We start from the raw sequence: 14,108 nt of genomic DNA, 5'->3' as shown, positions 1-14,108 counted from the left end.
TAAATAAATACTTTTTAAAATAAAAAAATGTCTGCTTTTTGAAGCAGACAAAAACTGGGAGAAAAATTTGGAAATAACGTATCTTATAAAAGAATTGTTTCCAGAACACACAAATAACTTTTAAAACCTGATAAAAAGGAAACAAAAGTCCATTCAAGAATGGGCAACATTTTGGACAGATGCTTCACTAAGAAAACACAAGAAACAAACACAGAAAGAGAACAATGTTAGGGAAATACAAATTGAAACCACAATGTGATTTCATTCAACCATTGTAAACCCATTAGAATGGCAAAGATTTTTTTAAAAAATGATCATACCTAGTGTTGGCTGAAGGATGAAGAATGGGAACTCTCATACTGTACTGGTAAGAAGTTACAATGGTGGAACCATGCTGGAAAGAGTTTGGCAACTTCCTTAAAAAAAAAAAAAACAGTTATTTACCGTATGAACCTGCCACTCTATTTCCAGGTATTTATCCAAGAGAAAAAGAAATAAAGGGAGATTTTTACACAAAGATTCATAAAAACTTTATTTGTAATAACAAAAAACTGACAATATACCAAATACCCTTCAATAAGTGAATGGATAAATAATCTGTGATACAGCCACACAATAGAATACTACCCAGAATGATGCTACAACATGAATGGACCTTAAAATAATTATGCTGAGTGAAAGAAGTCAGAGGAAAGGAGTCCATACTATTGATTCTATTTATATAAAATTCAAGAAAATACAAACTAATCTATAGTGACAGAAAGCAGATTAATGGTTGCGTGAGGAGTGTGGGGACATGGAACAACAGGCTGGTTCAAAATCGGGAAAGGAGTACATCAAGACTGTATACTGTCACCCTGCTTACCTAACTTTTATGCAGAGTACATCATCTGAAATGCCAGACTGAATGAATCACAAACTGGAATCAAGATTGCTGGGAGAAATATCAATAACCTCAGCTATGCAGATGACATCACCCTCATGGCAGAAAGCAAAGAAGAATTAAAGAGCCTCTTGATGAAGGTGAAAGATGAGAGTGAAAAAGCTGCCTTAAAACTCAACATTCAGAAAACTAAGATCATCACATCTGGTCCCATCACTTCATGGCAAATAAATGAAGAAACAATGGAAAGAGCAAGAGACTTTATTTTGGGGGGCTCCAAAATCACTGCAGATGGTGACTGCAGCCATGAAGTTAAAAGACACTTGTTCCTTGGAAGAAAAGCAATGACAAACCTAGACAGCATATTAAAAAGCAGAGACATTACTTTGCCTTCTAACAAAGGTCTGTCTACTCAAAGCTATGGTTTTTCCAGTGATCAAGTACAGATGTGAGAGCTGAGTGCAGCAAAATTGATGCTTTTGAACTGTGGTGTTGGAGAAGACTTTTGACAGTCCCCTGGATAGCAAGGAGATCAAACCAGTCCATTCTAAAGGAAATCAACCCTGATAATTCATTGGAAGGACCCATGCTGAAGCTGAAGCTCCAATATTTTGGCCATCTGATACGAAGCGTTGACTCACTGGAAAAAGCCCTGATGCTGGGGGAGGAGAATGGGACAACAGAGGATGAGATGGTTGGATGGCATCACCAACTTGATGGACATGAGTTTGAGCAAGCTCTGGGATTTGGTGATGGACAGGGAAGCCTGGTGTGCTGCAGTCCATGGAGTCGTAAAGAGTTAGACATGACTGAGCGACTGAATAGAACAGAAGAATAGAAGAATAGAACAGAAGAATGTGGGGACAGACAGGAAGAAGGGATAAAACAAAGGAAGGAGTAAACTTTTGAGGGTGACAGACATGTTCACTATTGTGAGAATTGTGATGTTTTCATGGATATATACAAATGTCAAAATTTATCATATTGCATATTTAAATTATGTTGAATGTCCTCCATGTCAATTTTACCTCTAGAAAACTGGCTGGTAAAAGATGCTATTATCCCTGATGCTGTTAAGCCATTTAACCAATAGCTATTTATTTCCAAGTCATTGATTATGAAAAAAATCTAAATAACCCAAAATAAGTAACTTTCCCATATTTGCAGCTGGAAGCAAAATTTAATTCTATATCTACCCAACACGTTGGCTTACATAATGAAAATCACAGCATATTAAAGCTGAAGAGACCTTGGGGATTAGCCATTAAACTCTTCCCAACAACCCTCCCCCACCCCCATTTTTTTCCCAGATGAGGGAAATAGAAACCCAGAAAGTGGAGTTTGCCAGATTTGTTAGGAGATCCGTGACAGGAACCACAGTGCTCTCATTCCCAAAGCAGAGCTCCTTCCAGGATGCCATACCACAGTCTGCCATTTTGACTTTTTACATTCTAAATTTTATTTCCTTAAAACAACAAAGAGCGAAAAAAAAAAAAATAACGAGTGGAATTTCATGCTTAAAGTGGAATTACCTAAAGGAACGGTTGTGTGCTTTATAAATGAGGCAACAGAGCCTTGTGGAACAGGAAAGAAAGGTGATATTTTCTCCTAGAGTCTCAGAGCAAACATGAAACTTGCTGGTCTCTTAAAGCAAGTAAATGAAAATGACACCACTTGCCCCAACAGTAATTCTCAAGGGTAGACTTACTTCCAGGAGCTAGTATCTGCTTCCCTTCACTAGCAGACATTTCAGTCCCAAGGTTTCAAGGGTATTCACATGTTAAAAGTGCAACAATTCAGTCATGCTGTGTGGTTGACATTTTTTAAATGGCATGGGTGTTTTGTTTTGTTTTGTTTGTAACTTTAAATTTGTTTTAGATTAGGCTTACTCATGAAGAGCAGAAAGTTTTATTCCTTAAATGTTGCCCTCTTTGAGCAAAGGCCAAACAATGAAAATTCTAACGAGGCAGGAGAGGAGCATGAGTGCTTCCCCAAACCACGGAACCCTTCCTGGTCTCACGTGCTGAGAAGCAGGCTGCTTTCTACTCACCCTTCGTCCTTTACCAGAACGGTGACTTCAAATCTGGGCTCATAGGAGACACTGCAAAGTCACAGGGACTCGCGGAAAAGTTACTAGAATGATTAAGCTTTGAAAAATACAAATGAACTCTGGAAAGATGAAAGGAATGGCAATCACTGAGCCTCAGGGACAAGTTCAGAGAACAATGAATCTCCAGCCGGTATTATTTCCCAGGCTTCCTGTCCAACTCCTGCTGGAATTGCTCATAACATTAGTTACACCATATGGTGGACTCTGATATTTGCCCACTTGATATCCATTCCAGTTTCTTCCTCAGAAACAGAATTGCAGTTTTGTTAAGGCATGGCAACATGCCCAGCGCAATTACACTCTACATCCCCTTGCAGCAAGGGTGCCCATGTGACCCTCATCTGACCAACGAGAGACGAGCCGGGAGTTTCGGAACACTTTCTCCCCTATCTTCCGGCACCCGCTCCTCCACACCTTCTTTTCTGACACGTGGACAGGAAGCCTGTAGGAGCAACAGCCACCTGGAGATGTCGGGGACAAGCCGAAGGAAGACATCCCAGGGGCCAACTGCCTTCCCGAAATTCTGCTAAGATTATCTCTGGCATCTCAGTCTCAACATGCCCCAAAGGGAATTCAGGATCTTTCATTTCGCCCTTCGAGATTTCCTATTTTGCTAAATGGCATCATCACTCCTGCTGCTGCTGCTGATGCTAAGTCACTTCAGTCGTGTCCGACTCTGTGCGACCCCATAGACGGCAGCCTACAAGGCTCCCCCGTCCCTGGGATTCTCCAGGCAAGAACACTTCAGTGGGTTGCCATTTCCTTCTCCAATGCATGAAAGTGAAAAGTGAAAGTGAAGTCGCTCAGTCGTGTCCAACTCTTAGCGACCCCATGGACTGTAGCCTCCCAGGCTTCTCCGTCCATGGGGTTTTCCAGGCAAGGGTACTGGAGTGGGTCGCCATTGCTTTCGCCACTCCTGCTGTTAAGACTGATCAAAAACCAGGACATTGTGCTTGACCCGCTGCTCTCACGCCCAAGTCCCTAATTCTACCAATAAAAATTTCCCTTTTTTTGTGGGGTCTTAGTTCCCCAACCAGAGATCAAACCCAGCCCCCCAGCAGTGAAAGCCCTGAGTCCTAACCCCTGGACTGGCAGGGAATTCTTCTAACCAAATATTTTCTAACAGGGTTCTTGCTTTCACTTTTTTTCTCATTGTGGTAAAGTACACATCAATATAAAATTTAGTATTTTAACCAAAGTGTAAGTTTGGTGGCATTTAGCACATTCACAAAGTTGTGCAAGCATCATCATTACTTTGTTCTACATTTTTAGGGGTTTCCAAGTGTTTTCATATGTTTCATGATGAAAACCTGTTTTCATCACCCTCACCCCTAAAGAAACCCCAGTCTCATTAAGCAACAATTCTTATTCTCCCCTATCCTTGGCTCCTGGCAACCACTAATCTACTGCCTATGAATTTGTTTATTCCGGATATTTCATATAAATGAAATCATACAGTATATGGCTTTTTGCATCTGGCTTCTTTCATTCAGCGTGATGTTTTCAAGGCCCATCTGTACTGCAGCACACATCAGTACTGTTCCCTTTCACAGCCAGATAAATTCAAGTATGTGCATATACCGCGTTTTGTTTAGCCATTCATTAGGGGAGGGACATTTGGATTATTTCTACATTTGACTATTGTGAATACTATTGCTATGAACACTTAGTACGAGTGTTTGCTGTAACATCTGTTTTCAGTTTGGGGGGAGGATATGTATTGCTGAGTGGATTTTCTGGGTCACGTGGTAATCTATGTTTAGCTTATTGGGGTATACTGCCAAAATTTTTAGATAGTGGCTGCACAATTTTACATTCCCACCAGAAACTGAAGGGTTCCAATTACTCCACATCTTCCTCACACATGTTCTTTTCTATTTTGTTTTAATTATAGCCATCCTAATGATTGTGAAGTGGTATCTCACTTCAGTTTTGATTTATATTTCCCTAATGATGAATGGCCGGAGAAGGCAATGGCAACCCACCCCAGTACTCTTGCCTGGAAAATCCCATGGACGGAGGAGCCTGGTGGGCTGCAGTCCATGGGGTCACTAAGAGTCGTCAGACATGACTGAGCGACTTCACTTTCACTTTTCACTTTCATGCATTGGAGAAGGAAATGGCAACCCACTCCTGTGTTCTTGCCTGGAGAATCCCAGGGATGGGGGAGCCTGGTGGGCTGCCGTCTATGGGGTCGCACAGAGTCGGACACGACTGAAGCGACTTAGCAGCAGCAGCAGTGATGAATGGCACTGAGCATCTTTTCATGTCTTGCTGGCCATTTGTATATCTTCTTTGGGGAAATATCCATTCAAATTATTTCCCATTTTTTTTCCTTGGCTTGTTGGATTTCTTGTTGAGCTGTGAGAGTCCTTTATATATTCTAGATACTAGGCCCTTATCAGATATATGTTGCTGTTTAGTCACTAAGTCTTGTCTGACTCTTTTGTTTCCCCATGGGCTATAGTCCACCAGACTCCTCCATCCATGGATTCTCCAGGCAAGAATACAGGAGTGCATTGCCATTTCCTCCTTCAAAGGATCTTATCCACACAGGGATGGAACCCCAGTCTCCTGCATTGCAGGCAGACTCTTTACCACTAAGATGATTTTTGAGTATTTTCTCCATTCTGTGGTTTGTCTTTTTACTTTCTTGGTAGCCTCCTTTGATCTACAAAAGTTGTTAATTTTAATGAAGACCAATTTATTTATGCTTTTCTTTTGTTGCTTGTGCTTTTCTTGTCTTTCACCCACTTTTAAATCCTTTACCTCATGCATGGCTCAGCTAGTAAAAAATCCGCCTCAAATGCAGGAGACCTGGGATCGATTCGTGGGTTGGGAAGATCCCCTGAAGAAGGGAAAGGCTACCCACTCCAGTATTCTGGCCTGGAGAATTCCATGGACTACAGTCCATGGGGTCGCAAACAGTCAGACACGACTGAGTGACTTTTGCTTTCAGAGGAGAATAATATTTTAAATACTTAAATCTGATTGTCACTTTCCTGCTTAAACCTTCAACAGTTTCCCATTGTGCTTAGGATAAAGTCCAAAATCCTCTCCATGGGCTACAAGGTTCTGCATAATTAGGTCCCTGTCTTTCTCTTTAATCTCACTTTTCCACATTTCCCCTCACTTTCTTTGCTGTCTGCTCCTCAAGTATGCCAGGCCCTCTTTAGTCCTAGACTTTCTTACATGCTCACGCTCCTATCTGGGGAGGGTGTCCTCACCCCTTCTGTATGGCTAACTTTGCTAATTCCAGTTCATCTTTCAGGTTCAGTGTCACCTCCTCGGGAAAGCCTTCCTTAACCCCTGGCTCCAAACGTGTTCCCACTTGTGAGAGGTGGCGTTTTGCAAGCTGGATATTAAACAGCCATGATTAAAAATTGAATTATGTAAACACAATTAGATAAATTACATTAAAAATCAATGCAATAAACACTTGGAACTCTTGACATTCTAATTTCGTATTACATTTACTGTTATCCTCTTGAGGCCATTCTCTACATAGAAATAGAATGTAATGGTCTGCGATTGTGCATCCTGTCCCAACTTTTCCCTGGTGACAGGGATAGGCTTGAAACACATCATGGTGGGAGTATTTGGGCAAAGGCTAGAGACCATGTGTGGTGTTTTGGAGAGCAAGTGTCAACATTTACCAGCGCATCGTCACCAGTCAGATTTCCCATTACGTGCTGACATGGCGCTCTGAACTTTCCTGTGGTTTTTCTTTACATGCTTGCACTCTTTTAGTTTTTTATTCATAATAAATATTGCATTTTACCCCTGTGTTTCTCACAAGAGTGTGAACTCTATGAGGGAAGAACTAGGGTCCCTAGTGTTCCCTTTTGATCTCCGTACCCCTAGCACTTAGCATACTTATGGTAAATAACTAAATAACTTTGTCAACAGATTGTCAACAAGGCCCAAGAAGCAAACTTTAATATTTTAAACATAGATGGATTGATGGCAGGGATTCATTCACCTAGGAAAGCATGAAATTTTCCATTTCACTGACTGGCCTGTCTTGAGGATTTAAATACTGATGAACATTCAATTACATTCAAAAGGCTAAAGCATTTCTTTGATGCCTTTTTCATTAAAAGATAGCTGGTGATGGCCAAGGACAATTTCACCTGGCTCTGCAACAGGCATACAAACCCTGTGTATTGGTTTTTCTAATGTGGTTTCCAACTTCATACATCCAACCGCTGCCTGTTTCCTCATAGTGTACTCCCATTGTTTCACTGTTTTCTTATAAGGACATCAGTCATGTTGGATTAAGGGCCCACCTTACTCCAGTAATGCCCTACTCTTAAATAATTGCATCTGCAGAGACCCTATTTCCCCATAAGATCACATATAGAAGAACTGGGAGTCAGGATCTTACCATATTTTTTTTGAGACACAGTTCAAAATAACACACCTGCAAATGGCCCGTTTCAAATAGCACCTTCCCAGTGTGTTGCAACCAATTGAACCCAGCGGATTGCAATTCATCTATGCAGCTTCACATGATCAGCCTAGGTGGCTCTTTACTTCCTCTAGCTCCAGAATTTGCCTTCATTGCCAGAGGAGGGAGTTCCTAGAACCTTAGAATAACCCCAATTCCAAATATAGTCATTATGTTTTGTTTGAGGATTTAAATAAACCCACCCACAGGCCATCATTGCCAGGGATCAGAAGCTGGCATCAGGGCACAAAGGCATACTTTCCAGCCCTTGGCTGGGATACCTGAGAAGAGGGAGCCAATATTTATACCAACTCTATATAAGCCTTGAGACATCAAAAGTGATCACCATCCCTAGGATGCAACCAGTGAAAGAGGTGGCTGACATAGAGGGTGGCCCATCTGGATTTTCCTGGTGGCTCAGTTGGTAAAGAATTCACCTGAAATGCAGGAGACCCAGGTTTGATCCCTGGGTCAGGGAAGATCCCCAGGAGAAGGAAATGGCAACCCACTCCAGTATGCTTGCCTGGGAAATCCCATCGACCTGGTAGGCTACTGTCTATATCTATGGGGTCGCAAGACTCAGACACGACTTAGTGAGTAACCCACCACCACCCTTTTAGGGTCATTTCTCAAATTATATTTCTACATTCCTCTGGTGATATATACTTTCAGTAGCTTTGGTATAGATTTAGTGATTGTAGAGCTAGAAATATCCAGAAAAGCTCTCTGTTCCAAGCCTCTATTTCACAAAACCCAGAAGCCTAGAGGAATGGAAAGGTAGCCTAGGGTCATCAGGCTGGAGAGTGACAGAGCCCAGGCCAGACCCAGGTGGCGGCCCCCCATATGGATGCTCAGCCCACTGTTCTGTTAGCAGAAGCAATGACCAGAAGCTTCTGTTCCGCTGTCCAGTCTTAAGGTTAGAAACTCCATAGAGTAGAGGGATACAGACATGCTCTCTGAAATCCAGGAAAGGACATGATTGTTATGACTTCCTAACGAGAAGAGAATAAGCTTAAATATCCTATGTTTATTCTGGTCAATACAACCTATTAGAATGGTTTCATTATGACTTTCTGGGAGAACAAAATACATGAGAGATTTAACTGTTACCAGCAATATATGATCATCTTTGCAATCAGTTGTGAGTGTACTGGATTTAGAGTTCTGTGATTCAATTTCAGGTGATATAGAAACTTAAGAAAAATTACACACTGTGAATGCTAACCAGGAGAACCATCACCCTACTCCATGGTAGTACCCCTAAATCTCAGAGGCTATACAGCTCACATTCTACATTTCCCATGAAGGTTGTTGATTGGACGTGATTGCTATAATTATGCAACCTTGATTTTTAAAAAAGACTGGAAAATTTCCAGTTAAACTTCACAGATTCAACACATGGTTTTATCTCCACTGTCTTCTGAAATCCCACAAAATGATAGTAAAGGAAGAAAAAAAGTCATAAATTACAATTTTCAAGAGAAAGGAAATGGAGCTGAGACAAGATAAATGAAAGGGGAAAAGTGTGGAGGAGCCACAGTATGTTAACTGACTTATCAGACCAAAAAAAAAGGAAACCAAAGCCTTCAGCGGGGGAAGCCAGTGAGAGAGTTCATTTACTCAGAACCCTGAAAAGCCTTAGGAATCTGAAAGCAGGGATGCAGAAACTGGAAAAATCGATTCTGTCTCTTTGCAGTTTGGCAGGAAACTCAAGGCTGACTCTATGGCAAACCAAATTAGAGAAGACCTACTTAAAGGGCCCCACACAGGGCTGAGACACCATACTGAAATCGGGTGAAGGCCTGCAGATGAAATGGGACAATCCCAGCCCCCTTCTGCTGCATTGCTCTTAGAATACCAGCAGCCAGACACACAGAATCTGTGTGAGAGATCAGAGGATTCTATTCCAGAGATCCCGACCAGCCCATGATGGAAAATGACAAATGTGTGGTAGGGTAAGGCCTTGCTGATCTCTCAGCAGTGGCTCTCAAACTGGGCTGCACACTGGAATCACTTGGAAACTCTAGTCCATACTGATACCTAGGTTCCCAGAGAGCTAATGTGATGGGTCAGAAGTGCAGCCCAGGATTGGGGCTTATTTTAAGTTCTCCATGGGTGATTTTAATGCCCAGCCAAGACTGAGAAACACCAATGAACCTACCAATCAATGTATTCTTTTAAGTTCTTCATTCCTGATCTTTTCAAAGAACCAACTTTTAGTTCTGATTTTCTCTATTCTTTGCCCATTTCCTATTTATTTCATTGATTTCTCATCTTATTTCCTTTTTTCTGCTTATTTTGGGTTTAACTTGTCCTTCTTTTTTCAGTTTCATGAGGTAGAAATGTAGAGCACTGATTTTAGACCTTTCTTTTTTCCTCAGAAAATTTAATGCTACAAATTCCCCTTAATGTACTACTACAATATATGTATCCCACAAGTGTTGATGTATGGGCGTTCATTTCCTTTCTTTTTTTTTTTTTTTTTAATTTTTATTAGTTGGAGGCTAATTACTTTGCTATATTGTAGTGGTTTTTGCCATACATTGACATGAATCAGCCATGGATTTACATGTGTTCCCCATCCTGATCCCCCCTCCCGCCTCCCTCCCCACCCCATCCCTCTGGGTCTTCCCAGTGCACCAGCCCTGAGCACCTTGTCTCGTGCACTGGGAAGATCCAGAGGAATCGGGTGGAGAGGGAGGTGGGAGGGGGGATCGGGATGGGGAATATGTGTAAATCTATGGCTGATTCATATCAGTGTATGACAAAACCCATTGCAATGTTGTGAAGTAATTAGCCTCCAACTAATAAAAAAATAAAAAATAAAAAATAAAATAAAAATAGGGTCTTTTTTTTTTTCAAGGTTATAGTGAAATGAAAATGAAAATTAAGGAGTAATAGAGGACTTTAAAATAAAATAAGAGAAAAAAATTTAAAAAAGAAAAAAATTTTAATTAAAAAATAGTAAAAATATATGAAAATGAAAGTTAAGGAGTAATAGTGGAGTAATAGGGAATTTTAAAAGAAAATAAAAGAGAAAAATTTTTTTAAAAAAAGAAAAGAAAAAAGTTGTAAAAATATATCTAGGAATTTCTCTGGAGCTGTTGCGGTCAGTGTGGGTTCGGCTCAGTTTCAGATAGCTCCTCGTTCCAGCTTACACTTCTTGATATCTACAGGCCCCTTCTGGTGTAGTCGGTGTTACCTACAGGGATTTTAATCTGTTGCACTGGTCCCTTCTGAAGCGGTTCCCTTTGTTTATGTGGCTTCTGCTTGCTGGTCTCTTCAGTGTCTAATTTCCACCCTGACACAGGCGGGCGGAGGTGGCCTCTTGTTGAGGTTCGCTTGTTCAGTCGTGCTGCGGGGAGGGAGGGACGATGCAGACAAATCTCACTGGCCTGTGTGGGGAGCCCTCACAGTGTTCTGGCCACACTGGGTTTGCCCCCGCTCACGGGGTGTGCTCTCCCCGTCTGCACTGCTCAGGCTCCAGGCTGCTCTATAGGGAGCGGGCCTTGAGTGGCGTGCGGTTCCAGTTTTCAGGTATTCCACAAAAATACAGACTCAGTTGGGCCTGCGTTTTGTGCCGTCCCCGGCCCGAGCAGCTCAGGCAGCCCAAAGCTTGAGGGCGCACTCTCCCTGGTGCGGTACGCCTTCTCCCCTCCGCGGTCCCAGCCTCAGATTCTGCGCGCGCGCCAGTCGGGTGCGTGCGCCTTGTGTCTATTCTGGGGAGCTGGTCTCTAGCCACGCAGAATCTCAGGAAGGCTTTGGTTAGAAACTGGAGGCCTGTTTGCAGTGTGGTAGGGGTGCCTCTCTGGGGCCGATTTTGCCCCTTTCCCCTCCCCCCTGCCTCCTGCCTCCGGCGGGGGATGGGCCGGTCCACCGCCGGCTAGCTCTTCTCTGGACTTGCTCAGTCCCTTTGTTCTGCGAACAGCCCGCAGTGTGTTCTGGCGGTTAATTTTCTCTCTCTCTCTTGCTATCCCACAGTTTAAGTTGCTATCTCACGTTAGCTCCCTCCTTTGCCCTCAGGGCACTCAGGCCCGGTCCTTGCCCTAAGCAATGCCGCCCGCTCCTCTCCGTTCCGCCCCCACTTGCTGGTGGCGGATGCGGGCGTCTGGGGTACTTTTCTGCTGGGAGTTGCTTTTAGGCATGTAATCTGTGGGTTTTATTTATTTTTCCTCCCAGTTAGGTTGCCCTCCGAGATTGGAAAACTTCCCCCAGACCCGCCAGTGCGAGGGTTTCCTGGTGTTTGGAAACTTCCTCTATTACGACTCCCTTCCTGGGATGGGTCTCTGTCCCTGGCTCTTTTGTCTCTCTTTTTATCTTTTATATTTTGTCCTACCTCCTTTTGAAGATGACGGGCTGCTTTTCTGGGCGCCTGATGTCCTCTGCTAGCGATCAGAACTTGTTTTGTGAAGTTTGCTCAGCGTTCAATTGTTCTTTCGATGAATTTGTAGGGGAGAAAGTGGTCTCCCCGTCCTACTCCTCTGCCATCTTGGCTCCTCCCCTGGATTTCATTTTCATTCTGTTCAAAATATTTCCAGGTTCTCTTGTGATTTCTTCTTTGACCTCTAATTTAGAAATACGCTGCCTGATTTTCAAGTATTTGGGTTTTGTGGTCACATATCCTTCTGTTACTGATTTTAACTTTAATTCTATTGAGCAGAGAATATGCCTTGTGTCATTTTGACCCTTTTAAATTCAGTGCGACTTGTTTTAATGCCCAGAATATGTTCTACTTGAATATTCTATGTTCATTTGAAAAGAATGTGTACTCTGCTGTTGGGTGGAATGCTCCATAAATGTCAACGAGGTCAAATCAGTTGAGAGTACTACAAAATTGTCTATATGCTGATTCATTTTCTATCTACTCATCTGTTCATTATTGAGAAAGAAGTATTAAACTCTTCAACAATAATTTTAACTTTGTCTACTCCTTGAAGTTCCAAAAGTTTTTGTTTCATGTGTTTGGAAGCTGTGTTATTGTGGGCCTACACATTTGAAATTGTTATGTTTTCTTGACAAAGTGTTCCCTTTATCACTCTGAAATATCTTTTTGTTCGTGATGATATTCTTTGTTTGAAGGACATAATTTTATTTGAATATGATCCAATACAGCCACTCCAGCTTTCTCAGGGTTAGTAATTATATGGCCTACTTTGCTATTTACTTTTAACCTATTTGTTTTTATATTGTAAGTAGGTTTCTTACAGACAGCCTATAGATGGGTTGTTTTATAAGTTTAAAGATTCTTTTGATGGCATGGCACAACACAATGACCCTCAGATAGCTGAAAGGCAGACCTCTGTTATTTTAGGTCCAAAGGAGAGCAGGCTACAGAAGACAGCTTACATGTGGTTAGCTAGTTTCTTCAGGGTCTAGAAGACGGGGATCTCAAACAGAGACTGCAGGGAGCCCCCAAACAATGCTGGAGGGGAGCTCAGGGTTACAGCTGTGCTGCAGCCCAGAGACAAGTCAGTGCAGGCCATGGAGAAGGACAGCTCCGAGGGATTGTTCAAAAAGGGGGGAGAAGGAGAGGAGATCTTGTTATTTCCTTGATATGACTGTCCTGCAAAGAGCATGATTTAGCATGTTATTTAGAATTATGAAGGCAAATATGAAGAAATACAATGAGAAGATTTGAAAGTAGTGGTTCTGGGTAGTGGGAACTGAAGATCAAGAGGACCTTGGGGAGATGATTGTTATTTTTGTTTTAATCCTGCTTTTCTATTTGATTTTTAAAATTTTATCCATGTATGACTTCAATACAGAAAAATGAACATGTTAAGAGGCCTAGAAATCAAAATTCACAAATACCAAGCCCGTTACTGGCATAAATTCTTCTCTGGTACCCTAAGGGATGTGAGTGTGATTGGTGTGTGAGATCAGAGCATGAGGCTTGCACTCCAAGGGGTCAGCTCAGGCCCAGAGTTCAGTCTTCCTGCCTGTCATGTCTGAACCTAATAGGGCTAGGGTTGCTAAACCCCCTGCAAACTGGCTTACTGTTTGAGTTTCTAAGAGACTGTGGCAGAAGGCCAGTTTAGTAGTTTACAGTTAAAAATAACAACTGTCCAGGATGCTTGGGGGCTTCCCTGGTGGCTCAGATGGTAAAGCATCTGCCTGCAATGCAGGAGACCCAGGTTCGATTCCTGGGTTGGGAAGATCCCTTGGAGAAGGAAATGGCAGCCCACTCCAGTAGTCTTGCCTGGAAAATCCCATGGACGGAGGAGCCTGGTAGGCTACAGTCCATGGGGTCCCAAAGAGTGGGACACGACTGAGCGACTTCACTTTCATTTCCACTTTTCAGGATGCTTGGGAATTCTTGTAGCAAGTCTGCTACAAGAATTCCTCTTTAATAGGAAAACATACTCTGGAAGTCTAATAACATTCAGAAGATTGCTTGACAAAGAGGAAGTCAAAGTGAAGGGTGTTATACAGTCCTCAGAAATGTATCAGTCAGACCACAACAGCCTGGTAAGTCACTCTGCTCCTTTAATAGCTAAGTTCAGCAAACTTTTCTATGAAGGGTCACGTAGTCAATGTTTTCAGCTCTGCAGACCATCTCCACTGCAACCAGTCAACTCGAGGGTTACAGAGCAGCCACAGATGGCATGTAAATGGCATGGCAGTGGCTGTGGCCCAACAGAATTTTACCTGAATCCATGCTGATG

The 14,108-nt window shown here is 42.5% G+C and overlaps 1 non-coding gene across 1 annotated transcript; it reads left to right on the top strand.

Moving 5' to 3' along the window:
* The first annotated feature begins 13,526 nt into the window (after positions 1-13,526).
* Positions 13,527-13,598, top strand: TRNAC-GCA (transfer RNA cysteine (anticodon GCA)). The gene has a single exon. It is a non-coding gene; the product is annotated as a tRNA-Cys (tRNA).
* Positions 13,599-14,108: the final 510 nt, after the last annotated feature.

This window comes from Dama dama, chromosome 12 (assembly GCF_033118175.1).
Source record: "Dama dama isolate Ldn47 chromosome 12, ASM3311817v1, whole genome shotgun sequence".
Lineage (NCBI taxonomy): Eukaryota > Metazoa > Chordata > Mammalia > Artiodactyla > Cervidae > Dama > Dama dama.
The sequence above is the reverse complement of the archived record's forward strand: the minus strand, read 5'-3'. Positions and strand labels throughout refer to the sequence as shown.